The sequence below is a fragment of the Epinephelus fuscoguttatus genome, linkage group LG12, assembly GCF_011397635.1.
Source record: "Epinephelus fuscoguttatus linkage group LG12, E.fuscoguttatus.final_Chr_v1".
NCBI classification, from domain to species: Eukaryota; Metazoa; Chordata; class Actinopteri; order Perciformes; family Serranidae; genus Epinephelus; species Epinephelus fuscoguttatus.
Genome location: NC_064763.1, coordinates 30,248,866 through 30,267,251, shown reverse-complemented (window position 1 = coordinate 30,267,251; position 18,386 = coordinate 30,248,866). Strand labels below are relative to the sequence as shown.

The following is an 18,386-nucleotide window of genomic DNA, read 5'->3' as shown; positions in this document are numbered from 1 at the left end:
AGATGTTGTGTTACGAGCATAGTGTAGAATACTCACTGAGAAATAAACGACACAGTCCAGATGTCTCCCTGCTGAACAATATAATGCAGGTGACTGCCTGAAACACATAACAAGACATGGTATGAAGGCTCCCACCTAGCGGACTGGACGTGGAACAGCAGATTATCAGGGAGAAAACGGGAAAAAAAAACAACAACAAAAAACGGTTATGACTGCGTGGCGGCCACCAGCCGTCCTGGAGTACCAGCTGTTCTGTGATTCTCCAGAACCTCCATAAGGCCAGTCCGCCCCTGTGCCTCCATGGAAAACAGCAAAGTTTTCTACACAAATTTAAGGTAACATGGCATGACTAACTGATTTAAGAAGGGTCACTTTGTAGCTGAACAAAGGCAGATTTATCAAAGGGAGACTCCTGAAAAGGAGTCTGAGAATAAACAAAATAAAACACGTGTTAATATCGGCAAAACATTTCACAGATGGAGAGAAGATGTTGCCAATAGTTAAGCCTTCTGCTAACCGGAGCCAAAGGCTCCCAGCTGCTGCTTCAAGTTCACAAGTGTTTGTTCTTCTCACATGCCTCCATGAAAAACAGCAAAGTTTTCTACACAAATTTAAGGTAACATGGCATGACTAGATTTCATGTTTTTCACCGAGCCATGGCAAAGGGAAGAAGATTATGTGTCCATGAAGGAGCTATGCCCGCCTGATTGCGCATTCATATGTGCCTCAAGGACCACTGGCCGCGGTGGTGGCCTTGCTTTGTTGTACAAAGACAGTTTCTCCTCGAGGAGAGTGAATTGTGGAACTTTTACCTCATTTGAACTGCTTATTTCTAAAGTTGGCCGCTCTAACCTGTTTTATTGTATTTTAATTTATCGCCCTCCTGGTATTAATGGTGCCTTTCTGGCTGAATTCAGTGACTTTTTGGCTTCCATCACTAAATTTCCAAGAATTTTAATGCTTGGGGATTTTAACGTGCTTGTAAATGACACCACAAACTCCTTTGCTAATAATTTTATAAATCTCACCGAATCTTTTCATTTTGTGCAACATGTCAATGGCCCGACACACATTAAGGGAAACACGCTGGACCTTGTTTTTACACTTGGTTTGGACATTGATTGTATCGTCTCTGAGGAGCTGCCCGTCACTGATCACAACTGCATCCTGTTTAATTTGTCTATTATTTCTGATTGTTCAACCAGCAAGCGTACAAAACTCACCCGTATGTTAAATAACCTCTCTGCTGAGAAATTCTCATTCGCTTTTAACAGTGTGGCGCAGCCTGTTAGTATTAATGTTGACGTTGACTCCCAAGTTTTAGCTTTTAACTCACACTGCTCTGCTATTCTTGATAAGATTGCTCTTAAAGCCTTGAACTATCCCCGCAGCTAATCCCACTCCCTGGCTGAACGACGACATCCACTGCCTTCGTTGTAAATGTCGGAGAGCGGAGAGATTCTGTTGTTAGGGTAGCCAGAGCCTCTTATTTTAAAAATCTCACCATCTCCAACGAGAGCAATCCCAGGGTCATTTTTGACACTATAAGTAGCATTACTGGTGCGCAACCGCCTGCTCTACCTGTGTCCTCTGATGAGGACTGTAGTAATTTTTTAATGTATTTTGTGAATAAGGGTGCCAGTGTCAAGGCCAGTATAACACCCTCCTCCTCCTCCCTTGCTGATCCTCCCAAACAACAGTCAATTATTGACAATTTCTCACCTGTCTCCTTACAAGACTTAGCAGATCTTGTGTGTACTATGAAGATCTCTTCTAGTCCACTGGATATCCTGCCCACAACTTTGCTGAAAAATGTTTTCAGCACTATTGGTCCATCTCTGCTCTCCATAATCAATAGCTCACTGGTTTCTGGTCGTGTCCTGTCCCATTTCAAGCAAGCGGTTGTTCAGCCGCTTCTCAAAAAGCCCAATCTGGATCCCGATGTTCTTAGTAACTACCGGCCCATTTCCAAGCTGCCCTTTGTATCTAAGATTTTAGAAAAAGCAATTGCAAACCAGTTAGTGATGGCGTTGAACAGTTACAATATCTTAGATAAATTTCAGTCCGGTTATTGTCAGTTACATTCCACAGAAACTGCTCTTCTCGGGGTCTCCAGTGACATCATGATGGCCTCCGATGCCGGTAGATCCACTATCCTGGTTCTGCTTGATCTCAGCGCAGCCTTTGACACTGTTGATCACCACATCCTTTTAGACAGGCTGAGGGATAGGGTAGGAATCTCAGCAACCACTCTTCATTGGTTTAAATCCTATCTGTCTGATCGATTCTTTTCTGTGGCTGTTGGACCTTATAAATCAGAGTTTGCCCCCCTTTCTTGCGGGGTGCCCCAAAGTTCAGTGCTTGGGCCTATCCTCTTTACGCTATACATGCTCCCTCTCAGAGATGTCATCTGCAATTTTGAAGGTATCTCATATCATATGTATGCAGATGACCTCCAGTTATATTTTTCTTTTAACCCTGATAGGACCGATGGAATTGACTCACTGTACGATTGAATGTAATTAAGTACTGGATGTCTTCAAATTCCCTTCAGTTGAACGCAGCTAAAACTGAGATTTTAATTATTGCACCTGATGCCTCAGCATCTAAAGTGGCCAGCTGCTTAGGGTTCCTCAGTGCAAACGTGCGCCCCAAGTTGAGAAACCTTGGGGTCACATTTGATCAGGCCATGCTCTTCGATGACCACATCAAAACTGTCACTCGCTCCTGCTTTTTCCACCTCAAAAACATTTCCAAACTCAGATCCATGTTAACTTATTCCGAGCTAGAAATGATCATCCATGCTTTTATTTCCTCACGTCTGGATCACTGTAATTCTCTTTTCACCTGTCTAAATAAAACTTCATTAGACCGCCTCCAGCTGGACCAGATCGCTGCCGCCAGGCTTCTGTCCAGATCTCATAAGTTAACTCACATCACTCCAGTCCTGGCATCCCTGCACTGGCTCCCTGTTAATTTCAGGATCCAGCACAAGATTCTAACCATCACTTACAGAGCCCTCCATGGTCAAGCACCTGCATACTTGACGGATCTGGTGTCCTTTCACTGTCCTGTCAGGTCACTGCAGTCCGCTGAAGCCCACCTACTTACTGTCCCTCACACAAGATTAAAGATGAAAGGTGATAGAGCCTTTAAGGCTGTTGCATCGAAATGGTGGAATGCACTACCTCATGAGCTGAGAGCGGCCTCTTCCGTGGACATTTTTAAAAAGCAGTTAAAAACACATCTGTTTAGGCTTGCGTTCCATTAATTGTCCATTGTATCATTTCTGTATTTCGCTGCACTTTACTTTTTATTTGTTTTTGTGTATTTTGCATTGTTTCTGTTATTGTATTTTTTGTATTTTATCTTGTGAAGCACTTTGTGAGTCCTCTCTGTGAGAAGTGCTATATAAATAAATTTGCTTCCTGACTTACTTACTAATTGATTGAAGAAGAGTCGTGCATCTGAACAAAGACAAATTTATCAAAGGGAGACTCCTGAAAAGGAGTCTGAGAATAAACTAAATAAAACACGTGTTAATATCGGCAAAACATTTCACAGATGGAGAGAAGATGTTGCCAATAGTTAAGCCTTCTGCTAACCGGAGCCAAAGGCTCCCAGCTGCTGCTTCAAGTTCACGTTTATGTAGCTCACGTTAGTGAGACCTTCAAATCACAGCATGTTCTCTGCCTAACCGCCCACCGCTACAGACCACCTCATCAGGAGGAGAGCACTCAGCAGATCTGGTGACTGACCCCCAGTCAGAGGCCACACCCCAACTCTTGTCAGTGCAAACCCTAGCTCTTGGGGACCAGACAGCCCTGACACCATGCTGGATCAGCGAACTGTCTGTTGCTGCCGTTACACTGGTTAGACCTGTCACTGCATCTTGCCATCAGCCTGCTGTGACACCCGATGCTGGGGGGGTTTGCTTTGGCTGGATTAGAGCTACCACAGACGCTGACTGAAGGTCCGTCTCCCAAAGCTTCTGCCTGCTTTTGTGACCATAGGGTGCTAGCTGGTCAAAGCGGGGCAAGGAGGGGCTGAGTGCATGAGCTGTGTGCAACTCCAAATAAAAAAGGATTAAATAAATCAATGTATCAGAAACACTGTAGAAGTGTGTGCATATGCATATGGTAATCTGGTTGGAGGGTCACAGAGAGGGAAGGGGGTGCAGGAGGAGGGTGTATTTTCAGATTCTGCCTTTTTGGTGGTGTTGTTTTAGTCTTTTCCAGATTTCTGCCTACCCCAGCTTTAAGTGTTTTCAATCATAACCTGCATGTTTTCCTGCTCATTAGATAAAGACTGATGTTTTGTTTTGCCTGGACAAAACACTACTCTCCACAGATTAATTTCAGTAAAAGGGCACTGATGATTACTGTGTTGTTGATCCATATTATTCTTAATTAGAAGACTGTATGTTATCTCTGGAGATCAATGAAGAGGGTATAATTTCCACTGTGCACAGGTCAGACATGCTGACATTCAGTGACTACCATCTGAGTCAGCATCATGTGGAGTCACATTGTGTAAAACGATCATCAGCAGAACAGGTGAGCCAACAGCGCACTGTATTCTGTCCCGTGTTATATTCATCAATCAGGGTAAACAAATATGGTTTCAATGCACAAGTGTATATATGTCTGTTTGAATTATGTGACTGAAGAGGAAAGTAATAGGATGGATTTTTTTTCTCTCTTTCAGATCAGAGGACTTTTAAACACTGTGGACCGGACATCGTCCTCGAGCACACAGCCTGTTGTGTTTGACTATGTCTTCTCTCAGGACTGTTTCAAATGACTCTGTCATCATTCGTCCTCCAGGCTTCTATATCATTGCATTTGAGACATTTCCTACCTCAGTTACTACATAATCTTTCTAGCATTTGTCTATGTGGTTACATTAGTGTTCAATACTTTATTGATCTATATAATTGCCTGTGATCACTGCTTACACACTCCAAAATTTCTGGCTGTTGTCAACCTTGCAGTAATTGATATCGGCCTAAACACAAGCACGATTCCCAGCATGATTAAGACATTCCTCTTCAAGGACAACTTTGTTCCATACAATCTGTGTCTGTTACAAATATTTGTCTACTACACATTTTCGACTTTGGAGTCATATGCACTCACTATACTTGCCTATGACAGATTGATTGCAATATGTTTCCCTCTGCGTCAGAACTTACTCAACACCTCGCAGATCATGTCTTGTATTATAGGCCTGACTTGGGTTTACTGTGTGGCACTATTAGCATATGGCACGGCCATCATGACCCGACTGTCGTTTTGCAATTCTGTCAGAGTGTTCAGCTATTTCTGTGACTATGCACCTGTGTTTAGACTCGCCTGTAATGATAACACAATGCAGTGGGCAGCAGGTGCACATTCTGGTATGTTTAATCTGATGGCCCCCTTTAGTTTTGTTATTCTGTCTTATGTCAGCATCCTGGTCACTGTGTTCAGGATGAAATCAGTAAGCAATCGGATCAAAGCTCTCACCACTTGCATTGAGCACCTAATCCTTGTTGCTGTATTTTACTTTCCTTTAACCATCATTTTCTTCTTAGGGCTTTATGTGAGCAATTGACCCAGACCAGCGTGTGCTGAGCCTGTCGCTGGCCTCTTGTCTCCCACCCTGCATCAATCCTATTGTATATTCTCTGAAAACTAAAGAGATCAAAAACAGAGCCCTGGCGCTGGTCCACAAAATGAGAAAAAGTTCTTGACAACTTTTCTTTCCACCGTAAAGCAATCTGTGGAGGGTTTTCACATTCTCAGGAAACAGTCTGACTGTGTGTGTGTGTGTGTGTGTGTGTGTGTGTGTGTGTTGTGACATGGCCAATTTTACTTATCCCTCACTGTGGAGCAGAGACAGAAGCGACTGTTTTGTCCGCTGTTTCCACACATTTGCAGTATCATATTATTTATTCCGTATTGTTCAATATGTTTTTCTTAATATTTATCTTTCTTTGATATTCTGCCATTGCATAAACACCCACCAAATTCAGCAAGTCAATAAAATACTGCTGACTTACGGAGACATAAATGTACTTGTTTCCATTGGAATGTAAATGCATGATATTTGTATAGTTGTTACCTGACACAATCCAATTTGAAACACTTCATTATATTGTATTTCACAGTTACATCACTAATAAATCGTCTGATTAAACAGAGGGTCTCATCATTGTGTTTACTGGAGGTGCTGGCAGAGTTTTTAAGTCAGTGTGCTGCTTGTTTCTCATCAGAAATGTATTTATCGAACTAAGTTCAGCCAAGCTAGCTCCCAGTCAGTGTTTTATTTGTATTAGTCATGGTTGAATTTGGGAGACAAAGATTTATATGAAATAGGTGTATCACCATGTGAGTCTACTGTTGTGACACGACAATCAGCGCTGATCATTTGTTAATCACCTCATTGTGCAATATACAGAAAATCAGATAATGTGTTACTGTGTAGACTGGTGAAACTTAACTTGTTATTTCAGTATAGGGGCTCTTGGGGGAAAGCTGGCAGTACACAGGGGCCCCAATCTCACATCCATTTCTCACCAAATGGGAGTCTGCACGTCCTGCTAATAGATGCAGGTGAGATTAATTAGGCTGAGGTTTAAACAGTAAGAAGTTTATTTGTTACAAGCAGGGTCATTAACCTGCATTCTCAGATGATGAAATCTCAAACTAGGTTCATTAGAAAGACTCCTTCTGTCCTTCTGTCTGGAGTCATTATGCACTGTGAGATGATAACTGTGTCCTCAGAGAGGATGATGCTTTAGACTTCTTTAGTTTTTCACAAACTTTGAGTCATATAAAGATTTTTTTCTCCATTCTATAGACACCAAGGCCCTGAGTTCATATTAAAATCATATCAAATACCACAACAGAAATTTGGTGCGATAATATTGGTGTGTAATGGCTAGTGGGTAGGCCGCAGTGTGTTTGCAACCCAATTGCCAGAGTAAATGTTGACATGGTGCACTTCTGTAAATCACAGATATGTTACATTTGTATATTTCATATGTAGCAGTACGATCCATAGCCCTATTCGGGCAGGATTAGTTTAACGTGGAGATGTGGGGTAAAGTAATTATTACCAGGGATTTTAGTCCTGTGAGAACTCGCCATGTCTGTAATCAGTACGGGTAAATGTCAGTAAAAATTACGGTTACTTTTACCTTCCGTAAAATGGTCCGTAGAAAATACCTCGCGTAATATTGATCCTGTGTGAACGTGATCCTCTGTAAAAATGTACGTAAATATTTCGCCACATCCTGTTTACAACCATTTTTCCGCATTTACAACTAGTTTTCCGTGTTTTTTCAATGATGGAGGCGCTTGAAGAAGCATTCGGTGCTGTCGGCAGTCGTGATAGTGGACAAACAGCAACGTTTTCTACACAAATTTAAGGTAACATGGCATGACTAATTGATTTAAGAAGGGTCGCTTTGTAGCTGAACAAAGGCAGATTTATCAAAGGGAGAGTCTGAAAAGGAGTCTGAGAATAAACAAAATAAAACACGTGTTAATATCGGCAAAACATTTCACAGATGGAGAGAAGATGTTGCCAATAGTTAAGCCTTCTGCTAACCGGAGCCAAAGGCTCCCAGCTGCTGCTTCAAGTTCAAAAGTGTTTGTTCTTCTCACATGCCTCCATGAAAAACAGCAAAGTTTTCTATACAAATTTAAGGTAACATGGCATGACTAGATTTCATGTTTTTCATCGAGACCTGGCAAAGGGATGAAGATTATGTGTCCATGAAGGAGCTATTCATATGTGCCCCAAGGACCACTGGCCGCGGTGGTGGCCTTGCTTTGTTGTACAAAGACAGTTTCTCCTCGAGGAGAGTGAATTGAGGAACTTTTACCTCATTTGAACTGCTTATTTCTAAAGTTGGCCGCTCTAACCTGTTTTATTGTATTTTATAAATCTTTATAAATCTCTCCGAATCTTTTCATTTTGTGCAACATGTCAATGGCCCGACACACATTAAGGGAAACACGCTGGACCTTGTTTTTACACTTGGTTTGGACACTGATTGTATCGTCTCTGAGGAGCTGCCCGTCACTGATCACAACTGCATCCTGTTTAATTTGTCTATTATTTCTGATTGTTCAACCAGCAAGCGTACAAAACTCACCCGTATGTTAAATAACCTCTCTGCTGAGAAATTCTCATTCGCTTTTAATAGTGTGGCGCAGCCTGTTAGTATTAATGTTGACGTTGACTCCCAAGTTTTAGCTTTTAACTCACACTGCTCTGCTATTCTTGATAAGATTGCTCTTAAAGCCTTGAACTATCTCCGCAGCTAATCCCACTCCCTGGCTGAACGACGACATCCACTGCCTTCGTTGTAAATGTCAGAGAGCTGAGCGCTTGTGGAAATCAAGCAAGCTTCATCTACATTGTCTTTATTTTGAAGAACTGTTAGCTGAATTCAATTCTGTTGTTAGGGTAGCCAGAGCCTCTTATTTTAAAAATCTCATCATCTCCAACAAGAGAAATCCCAGGGTCATTTTTGACACTATAAGTAGCATTACTGGTGCGCAACCGCCTGCTCTACCTGTGTCCTCTGATGAGGACTGTAGTAATTTTTTAATGTATTTTGTGAATAAGGGTGCCAGTGTCAAGGCCAGTATAACACCCTCCTCCTCCTCCCTTGCTGATCCTCCCAAACAACAGTCAATTATTGACAATTTCTCACCTGTCTCCTTACAAGACTTAGCAGATCTTGTGTGTACTATGAAGATCTCTTCTAGTCCGCTGGATATCCTGCCCACAACTTTGCTGAAAAATGTTTTCAGCACTATTGGTCCATCTCTGCTCTCCATAATCAATAGCTCACTGGTTTCTGGTCGTGTCCCGTCCCATTTCAAGCAAGCGGTTGTTCAGCCGCTTCTCAAAAAGCCCAATCTGGACCCCAATGTTCTTAGTAACTACCGGCCCATTTCCAAGCTGCCCTTTGTATCTAAGATTCTAGAAAAAGCAGTTGCAAACCAGTTAGTGACAGCGTTGAACAGTTACAATATCTTAGATAAATTTCAGTCCGGTTATCGTCAGTTACATTCCACAGAAACTGCTCCTCTCAGGGTCTCCAGTGACATCATGATGGCTTCCGATGCCGGTAAATCCACTATCCTGGTTCTGCTTGATCTCAGTGCAGCCTTTGACACTGTTGATCACCACATCCTTTTAGACAGGCTGAGGGATAGGGTAGGAATCTCAGCGACCGCTCTTCATTGGTTTAAATCCTATCTGTCTGATCGATTCTTTTCTGTGGCTGTTGGACCTCATAAATTAGAGTTTGCCCCCCTTTCTTGCGGGGTGCCCCAAGGTTCAGTGCTTGGGCCTATCCTCTTTACGCTATACATGCTCCCTCTCAGAGATGTCATCTGCAATTTTGAAGGTATCTCATATCATATGTATGCAGATGACCTCCAGTTATATTTTTCTTTTAACCCTGATAGGACCGATGGAATTGACTCACTGTATGATTGTATGAATGTAATTAAGGACTGGATGTCTTCAATCTCCCTTCAGTTGAACACAGCTAAAACTGAGACTTTAATTATTGCACCTGACACCTTAGCATCTAAAGTGGCCAGCTGTTTAGGGTCCCTCAGTGCAAATGTGCACCCCAAGTTGAGAAACCTTGGGGTCACATTTGATCAGGCCATGCTCTTCGATGACCACATCAAAACTGTCACTCACTCCTGCTTTTTCCACCTCAAAAACATTTCCAAACTCAGATCCATGTTAACTTATTCCGAGCTAGAAATGATCATCCATGCTTTTATTTCCTCACGTCTGGATCGCTGTAATTTCTTTTCACCTGTCTAAATAAAACTTCATTAGACCGCCTCCAGCTGGACCAGATCGCTGCCGCCAGGCTTCTGTCCAGATCTCATAAGTTAACTCACATCACTCCAGTCCTGGCATCCCTGCACTGGCTCCCTGTTAATTTCAGGATCCAGCACAAGATTCTAACCATCACTTACAGAGCCCTCCATGGTCAAGCACCTGCATACTTGACGGATCTGGTGTCCTTTCTCTGTCCTGTCAGGTCACTGCAGTCCGCTGAAGCCCACCTACTTACTGTCCCTCACACAAGATTAAAGACGAAAGGTGATAGAGCCTTTAAGGCTGTTGCACCGAAATGGTGGAATGCACTACCTCATGAGCTGAGAGCGGCCTCTTCCGTGGACATTTTTAAAAAGCAGTTAAAAACACATCTGTTTAGGCTTGCGTTCCATTAATTGTCCATTGTATCATCTCTGTATTTCACTACACTTTACTTTTTATTTGTTTTTGTGTATGTAGCCTGGGGAAAAATGTGCATAAATATGGTAAATAGTTGGTGATAAATACAAGAATAAATAGGATTTGATAAAAGGTTAAAAAGGGTGAAATACATATATTTCATTGTTTGGGTAAAATCTCAAGTTCATGTGTTAAAAATGTTAAAAATGCTTAAAAATGTTTAAATTGCTATATGTGTTTTATTTCATTTAATTTCATAAAAAGCTGTTTATTTCTATGGTACCCTTTCTAAAGAAATGCTTTCTTTTTACATGAGTTGTTTTTTATTTTGAAAGGTGGGCTGTGGGGTGAATCCGGGTGAGAGAGAGGTGAGAGGGAGAGGACGGGAAGTTAATTACATATTATTATTTCGCCGGCTTAGTATAGCGATAATTGGTGTGTGCACAGTGTTTGATTACTGTTGAAACTTTGTTTGGACACTAAAACCTATAAAAAGGGACAATATATTGTATGGTTTGAAAGAAAACTGATATAAGCTGTGGATTTGTGAAAAACAAAAGAGCACACTGACTTTAAGTTGTTATATTTATTTTACCTTATTATTCAAGTAAAATCATACCTTTAATTGGGAAATTGATTTCGGAGTGTGTTTTCTAACTTTAAATGGTTTGAGGTCCTAATATCTTGCATATATTTAACGGTTGTGCCTGTGAATGTTTGATAAAGGGTCATTACACTTAACTATTTTCATATAAAGAAGTCATTAATATCTGGTTATATCCAGTAGCTCTAAGGTTGTTAGAGGACCCAGGATAAATAATACTGAGTTAATAAGAGTTAACCCACTAAAGTTAAGTGAAATAAAGAACTCAGGGCCCCATCTACATATATGGAGGGTAGACCGGCTACATAAAATGGAGGCACTGCTGGAATGATTCTTGGGTCCCCAGTAAGATCAAAGTAGCCTAATCGTGAGACAGCAAAACAGACCCAGAATATGGCCAACAGAGCAGAGCTAGCTTCTGAGCTGAAAAGATGGTGCAGGGGTGAGGGATTGGATGAGGCTCATGGACTTATGGTTATAGTCCCTGAAAATGCGGAAATCAGCCAAATTGAAGACACCCTTGCAACCATTAAGTGCTTAGGTCGAGTACGTGTCAGAGGGAGGATCTTTAACACAGGACTAAGCAGACTGATGGTTTTGTGTGAATGTAAAGAAGCTCTAACTGGAGTAAGTGTTCCTTCTGAGGTGTCTCTTCCTGAGGGTGGAGAACCCTGGCCTCTAGTCACTGTTGACATTGCCCCAGCTGCTGATGAAGATTTCAGTCACAAACTGAAAATGCTGTTGCAAGCTGAGGGTAGGACTATGGAGGACCTTAAAGCTCTACTACCTGCTGCACGACACTCCACTAACCCTACTGAGTCCATTCTACAGACAGTAGGTGATTTTTTTGGAAAAAACCAATAAACCTCCATCGGAAGGGGGTTATCGTCGCCTACGTATCTTCTCGGGAACACAGCCTGTACCAACAGGTGAGGAGCAGTTTGACTACTGGCTTGAGCAGGCATTGCTCATGGTCGAGGAGAGTGAATGCACTGAGAGGGAGAAAAAGCGAAGGCTAATGGAAAGTCTTAAGGGGCCAGCACTTGAAATAGCCAAAGCCGTGCGCATCAGCAACCCTGATGCTACCCCGGCAGAGTACTTGGACGCCCTTGAAAGTGCTTTTGGAACTGCAGAATCTGGAGATGACCTGTATTTTGCTTTCCGGCTGATGCAGCAGCAACATGGAGAGAAATTGTCAGATTTCCTGAGACAACTGGAGCACTCTCTCTCTAAAGTCATTCAGAGAGGCGGCCTTCCTCCAAGCTGTATGGATAGAGCTCGGGTGGAGCAACTACTGAGAGGTGCAGTGGCTTCTGACCTGATGCTCATCCAGCTACGCTTAAGAGAACGACCACCCACCCACCTTTCTACGGCTCCTGAGTGAGATCCGTGCTGAAGAAGAATATGAGGCTTCAAGGATGAAACTCAAGACTTCAGTGCATCCTGTACAAACAAAACAGGCAATGGATGTGAAACAGGCAGAGATCCAAAATCTAAAAGCTGAAGTCAAAGAGCTCAAGTCTATAGTTGCAGCTGTGGTGACCAAACCATGTGAAACTAAAGAGGAGTATTTTGATACTGTACCTGCAACAACAGCACGCACCTGTGAAAAACATCAAGACTCTGACCTGACAGCTTTAAAGAAACAAGTAAAAAGATTGCAGCAAAAGCTAAATAATAAAGTGACTGCATCTGATGCTCCAGACAATCCAACAGCTGTTTCAACAGTGGAGGCTACCACTAGGGCTGCCAACTCCCCCATCAGAACAGTACGGCGCCCTGAGGAACATTTCTGCTACCGGTGTGGAGAGAACGGACACTTTGCTGCAAAGTGCCATAATCAAGAGAACCAGAGCAAAGTCATTAAAAAACTGATTCAAGCTCTGAGGCTGTCCAAAGAAACCCAGTCTTCCACCAGTGCTGCAGAGGCTGAAGTTAACTGTGCTGTCAAGAGAAGTCTGGTGATGGCACCCCAGAGTACAGCGATCCCTGAAGGTTTGATTGGACCACCCAGCGTAGTACCGTTAAAAGTCAATGGACACCCCTGTGATGCTCTGTTTGACAATGGCTCTCAGGTTACCATTATTTTTGAGTCCTGGTATCAAGAACACCTAGCTGACGTCCTGATACATCCTGTCGCTGGTCTCGATCTCTGGGGTCTAAGTGATTCCGAAGCTGGTTATCCCTACCGTGGCTACATAGTGGTGGAGCTTGAATACTCAGCAGAGGTTATTGGAACCTGTCACACTGAAACGGTTCTTGCCCTTATTTGCCCCACTCCCTGGACTGGAGAACAGATCCCGGTCCTGGTAGGGACAAATACCAGTCACGTGAGAAATCTGGTGAAACACTGCAAAAAGAGTGGCGTTGATATCACACGAACCCTAGGCATACGAGCTGACAGTGTGGATGAGGTTGCCACTAATGACTCTGCATCCCCCAACGATGTTCAAGATGACGATGTTGGCTTTCTGACGTGGCAAGGCCCCGGCCCTTTAATCCTACCCCCTGGTAAAGACACAGAAGTTGTCTGCAAAGTTGGCTTCACACAGCCATTTGGTAAAGAGATCTTGATGGTTGACTCATCCCCCTCAGATCCTCTGCCAGGCAGTGTGCTATTGCAGCCCATGGTAGTACCAGGCCCTGCAGTGAATGTCAATAATTTCAGGATCTTGGTCCAGCTTTCCTCAAAGAGACAATTATACCAGTGGGAACCGTCATGGGACACATGTACTTAACTGAAAGCGTCACTGTTGTTCCTCTTGACAAGTCAACACCATCAGACTTGGATGCCAACTTGATAAACTTTGGAGACTCCCCTGTTCCACCGGAGTGGAAGGAGCGGCTGAAGCAGAAGCTGTCCCAAAGGCCAAAGGTCTTCTCCTTGAGTGACTGGGATGTTGGATTAGCTAAAGGCGTAGAGCACACCATCCATCTGTCTGATACTAGACCTTTCAGACAGCGTTCTCGTCGTCTGATTCCTGCTGACATTGATGATGTAAGAAAGCACCTTCAAGAGCTCCTGTGTGCAGGCATCATTAAAGAGTCTCGCAGCCCCTATGCATCACCAATTGTGATCGTCAGGAAGAAAAATGGAACCATCACGATGTGTATTGACTACAGATTGCTAAACAGCCGAACAGTCCCTGATCAGTACACCACACCTTGTATTGACGATGTACTGGACTCCTTGTCTGGAAGCTGTTGGTTCTCTGTTCTTGACTTGAGAAGTGGCTATTATCAGATAGCTATGGCCGAGGAAGACAAGGAAAAAACGGCATTCATCTGCCCTCTGGGGTTCTTCCAGTTTGAGAGGATGCCCCAGGGAATAACTGGGGCCCCAGCGACTTTCCAAAGATTAATGGAGAAGACGGTTGGTGACATGAACCTGCTCCAAGTCCTTATCTACCTTGATGATTTGATCGTCTTTGGAAAGTCATTGGAAGAACATGAGGAGAGGCTTCTCAAAGTCCTTGACCGACTTGAAGAGGCTGGGCTGAAAATCTCTCTCGACAAGTGTCAGTTTTGCCTGCCAAAGGTGAGATATTTGGGACACATTGTGTCAGCCGATGGTGTCTCACCAGACCCGCAGAAAATTGAGGCAGTCACCACCTGGCCTCAGCCTACTGACCTAAAGACCCTGAAATCATTTTTGGGCTTCTGTGGGTATTACCGCAGGTTCATAGCCAATTATGCTGCCATTGTCAAGCCATTGACAGATCTGACAAAAGGCTATGGTCTCACCCAGAAGAGTAGGAAACACAACAAAGACCCTACTAAGAGCTACCTGAGAGAATCAGAACCATTTGGAGAAAGATGGGACCAGGCCTGCGCGGATGCATTTCACCATATCATCTACTGCCTGACCCATGCGCCCATGCTGGCCTTCGCCAACCCAGAAAAGCCATATATCCTGCACGTGGACACAAGCTTAAAAGGGATTGGAGCTGTCCTCTACCAGGAATACCTGGAAGGGTTAAGGCCAGTAGCCTTTGCCAGCAGGAAGTTGAGCCAGTCTGAGAAACGGTACCCAATACATCAGCTAGAGTTTCTAGCACTCAAGTGGGCCGTCGTGGACAAGTTCCATGATTACCTTTATGGGGCTCGGTTCACAGTACGTACCGATAATAACCCCCTGACATACGTGCTTTTGACAGCAAAGCTCAGTGCTGTCGGACACAGATGGCTTGCTGCCTTATCCGTGTATGATTTTGATGTCTAGTACCGGCCAGGCAGGCACAACATAGATGCTGACCTTCTCTCAAGGAACTTTCCTGATGAGGACAGCACAAAAGAATGGGAGACCATTCCTCAGGCTGGTGTGAAGTCCATCTGTCAACATGTCAGCATTCCAAGATCTTCAGACACTCCCATAAGGTATGTGGACCAGTTGGGAGCCTCTCCTGATAGTGTCCCAGACACCTACTCCTTCCCAATTCAAATGGAGTTGAAGTCTTTGGAGCACATGTCAAAACCAGAGCTTGTAGGTGCCCAGAAGGGGGGTGCAGTGATTGGACCGGCTATCCAAGCAATTCAGCAGCAGAAATGGCCTGGAGATACAGATGACAATTCAGAGCTCTCCCAACTGAAAAGGGAGCACAACAAATTGATCATGAAGGACGGACTACTTCATCGGTTGAGCAAACGACCCTCAGGTGAAGAGTTCACTCAACTTGTCTTGCCCAAGGAGTTCCGTGGAGCCGTGCTAAAGTCATTGCACGATGACTTAGGACATCTTGGAATTGAAAGAACTACTGATCTACTGAGGGGTAGATTTTTCTGGCCAAAAATGTCTAAAGATGCTAAGCAGCATGTGAAGAATTGTGGAGAGTGCATCACCCGCAAGTCACCTGCTCAGAGAATGGCTCCATTACATCAGATCAAGAGCAGTGGACCAATGGATCTAGTATGTATTGATTTTCTTTCAATGGAACCGACTCTAAGGGCATGAGCAGTGTGTTAGTGGTTACTGACCATTTTACACGTTATGCACAAGCTTTCCCAACAAAGAACCAGACGGCTCAGACCGTAGCAAAGATCTTGGTTGAGAAGTACTTTGTACATTATGGCCTGCCCTCCAGGATTCATTCAGATCAGGGAAGGGATTTTGAGAGTTGCCTGATCCGAGATCTATTGAAGATGATGAGAGTCCGGAAGTCGCGGACTACTCCTTATCATCCGCAGGGAGATCCGCAGCCAGAAAGGTTCAACAGAACCTTGCTCTCCATGCTTGGGAGTCTGAGCCAGGAGAAGAAATGTCAGTGGAGTCAACATGTAGGACACATGGTTCATGCTTACAAGAGCACGAAATGTGATGCAACAGGGTATTCACCTTATTTCCTGATGTTCGGGCGTGAGGCCAGACTTCCTGTGGACCTGTGTTTTGGTACGTCTCCAGATGGTAAAAGAGATAGCCATTCGCATTATGTGACAAAGTTGAAGGAAGATTTGCAGCGAGCCTATGAGCTGGCCTCTGAAACAGCCGACAAGAATCACCAAAGAAACAAGAAGGCATACGACAAAAGAGTTGGCTTTCAGTCTCTGGAAGTTGGTGACCGGGTGTTACTCAAGAACCTGGGGCTAAAAGGCAAACACAAGTTGCAAACCCAATGGAGTCCTACTCCCTACGTTGTAGTCAGAAGAATGCCCAATCTACCCGTTTATAAGGTCAGTCCTGAAGATGGAAGAGGAGGCATTAAAACCATCCATAGAGATCATATCCTTCCTATAGGACAACTTGTGAGACTGCCGAAGCCAGAGTTGGATGGAGACTCACCTGCAAGACCAAAGACCACAGCTGTGACTTCACAGAGGTGGAAGAAAACCTTGCCTGAGATGTGTCAAATCCTACAAGAGACACAAGACTCAGACTCATCCTCTGATTTTGAGTACTACAGACTGCCAAGGGCCAACCGTACAAGCTCGGAAAACCTGGAGCAAAGGCCCTGGGATATTGCACGGCCATCTGCTGTCACACAAGAGGATGAGAATGCTTCTCTGCACTCAGATGAGATTCCTGAGGACGATAGTTCTGAGGAAGAACTTCTAAATGGAGATCAGGAACTCAACCAGGATACTGATCCTGGATCTGAAACTGGTTCAGAACAAGAAGACTTGGGACAAGATGAAGACCGCCATACTCATGCTACAAGTTCTATGAGAGAGGAAGATGATGTTACTCTCTCAGAAAACAGACAGGACAGCAAACCTGAGACCCGTCCCAAGAGAACAGTGAAACCAGTTATTAAGTTAACGTATGACGAGCCAGGCAAAGCCAGAGATCAGCCAATCACTATTATACATAGAGGCTTGGTTATTAAGATTGGAAAGAGCTAAAGAGCTAGAATGCACTTATGCACACTTCCCACTTTTTGTTAGAGTGTTAAAAGTTAAAAAGTCTGCTGAGGACATCAGACATTTAGGAAGGGGAGGGTGTAGCCCGGGGAAAAATGTGCATAAATATGGTAAATAGTTGGTGATAAATACATGAATAAATAGGATTTGATAAAAGGTTAAAAAGGGTGAAATACACATATTTCATTGTTTGGGTAAAATCTCAAGTTCATGTGTTAAAAATGTTAAAAATGCTTAAAAATGTTTAAATTGCTATATGTGTTTTATTTCATTTAATTTCATAAAAAGCTGTTTATTTCTATGGTACCCTTTCTAAAGAAATGCTTTCTTTTTACATGAGTTGTTTTTTATTTTGAAAGGTGGGCTGTGGGGTGAATCCGGGTGAGAGAGAGGTGAGAGGGAGAGGACGGGAAGTTAATGGGAGAATGCGGTAAATTTGGGAGTGGACGTCTGAAGTTGTGAAGAAAACAGTTTGTATAGTAGGTGTCTTAGATTTTCAACAGGATAATCTGTAAAAGGACGTTATACTGAGAGTTATTGAGAACGTCTGCCCGGCGTTTTGCAACATTGTAACCTGTTACGTCACTCGTTAGCCAAGTGAGCGGTGTGCGTAAGGTGGAGAGACTGCAGGCTAAGCTAATCATTACTGTTGAAACTTTGTTTGGACACTAAAACCTATAAAAAGGGACAATATATTGTATGGTTTGAAAGAAAACTGATATAAGCTGTGGATTTGTGAAAAACAAAAGAGCACACTGACTTTAAGTTGTTATATTTATTTTACTTTATTATTCAAGTAAAATCATACCTTTAATTGGGAAATTGATTTCGGAGTGTGTTTTCCAACTTTAAATGGTTTGAGGTCCTAATATCTTGCATATATTTAACGGTTGTGCCTGTGAATATTTGATAGAGGGTCATTACACTTAACGATTTTCATATAAAGAGGTCATTAATATCTGGTTATATCCAGTAGCTCTAAGGTTGTTAGAGGACCCAGGATAAATAATATTGAATTAATCAGAGTTAACCCACTAAAGTTAAGTGAAGTAAAGAACTCAGGGCCCCATCTACATATATGGAGGGTAGACGGGCTACATGTATTTTGCATTGTTTCTGTGATTGTATTTTTTGTATTTTATCTTGTGAAGCACTTTGTGAG

The 18,386-nt window shown here is 43.2% G+C and overlaps 1 pseudogene; it reads left to right on the top strand.

The window, feature by feature from the left end:
* The first annotated feature begins 4,774 nt into the window (after positions 1-4,774).
* LOC125898639 (olfactory receptor 2AT4-like) lies at positions 4,775-5,734 on the top strand (annotated as a pseudogene).
* Positions 5,735-18,386: the final 12,652 nt, after the last annotated feature.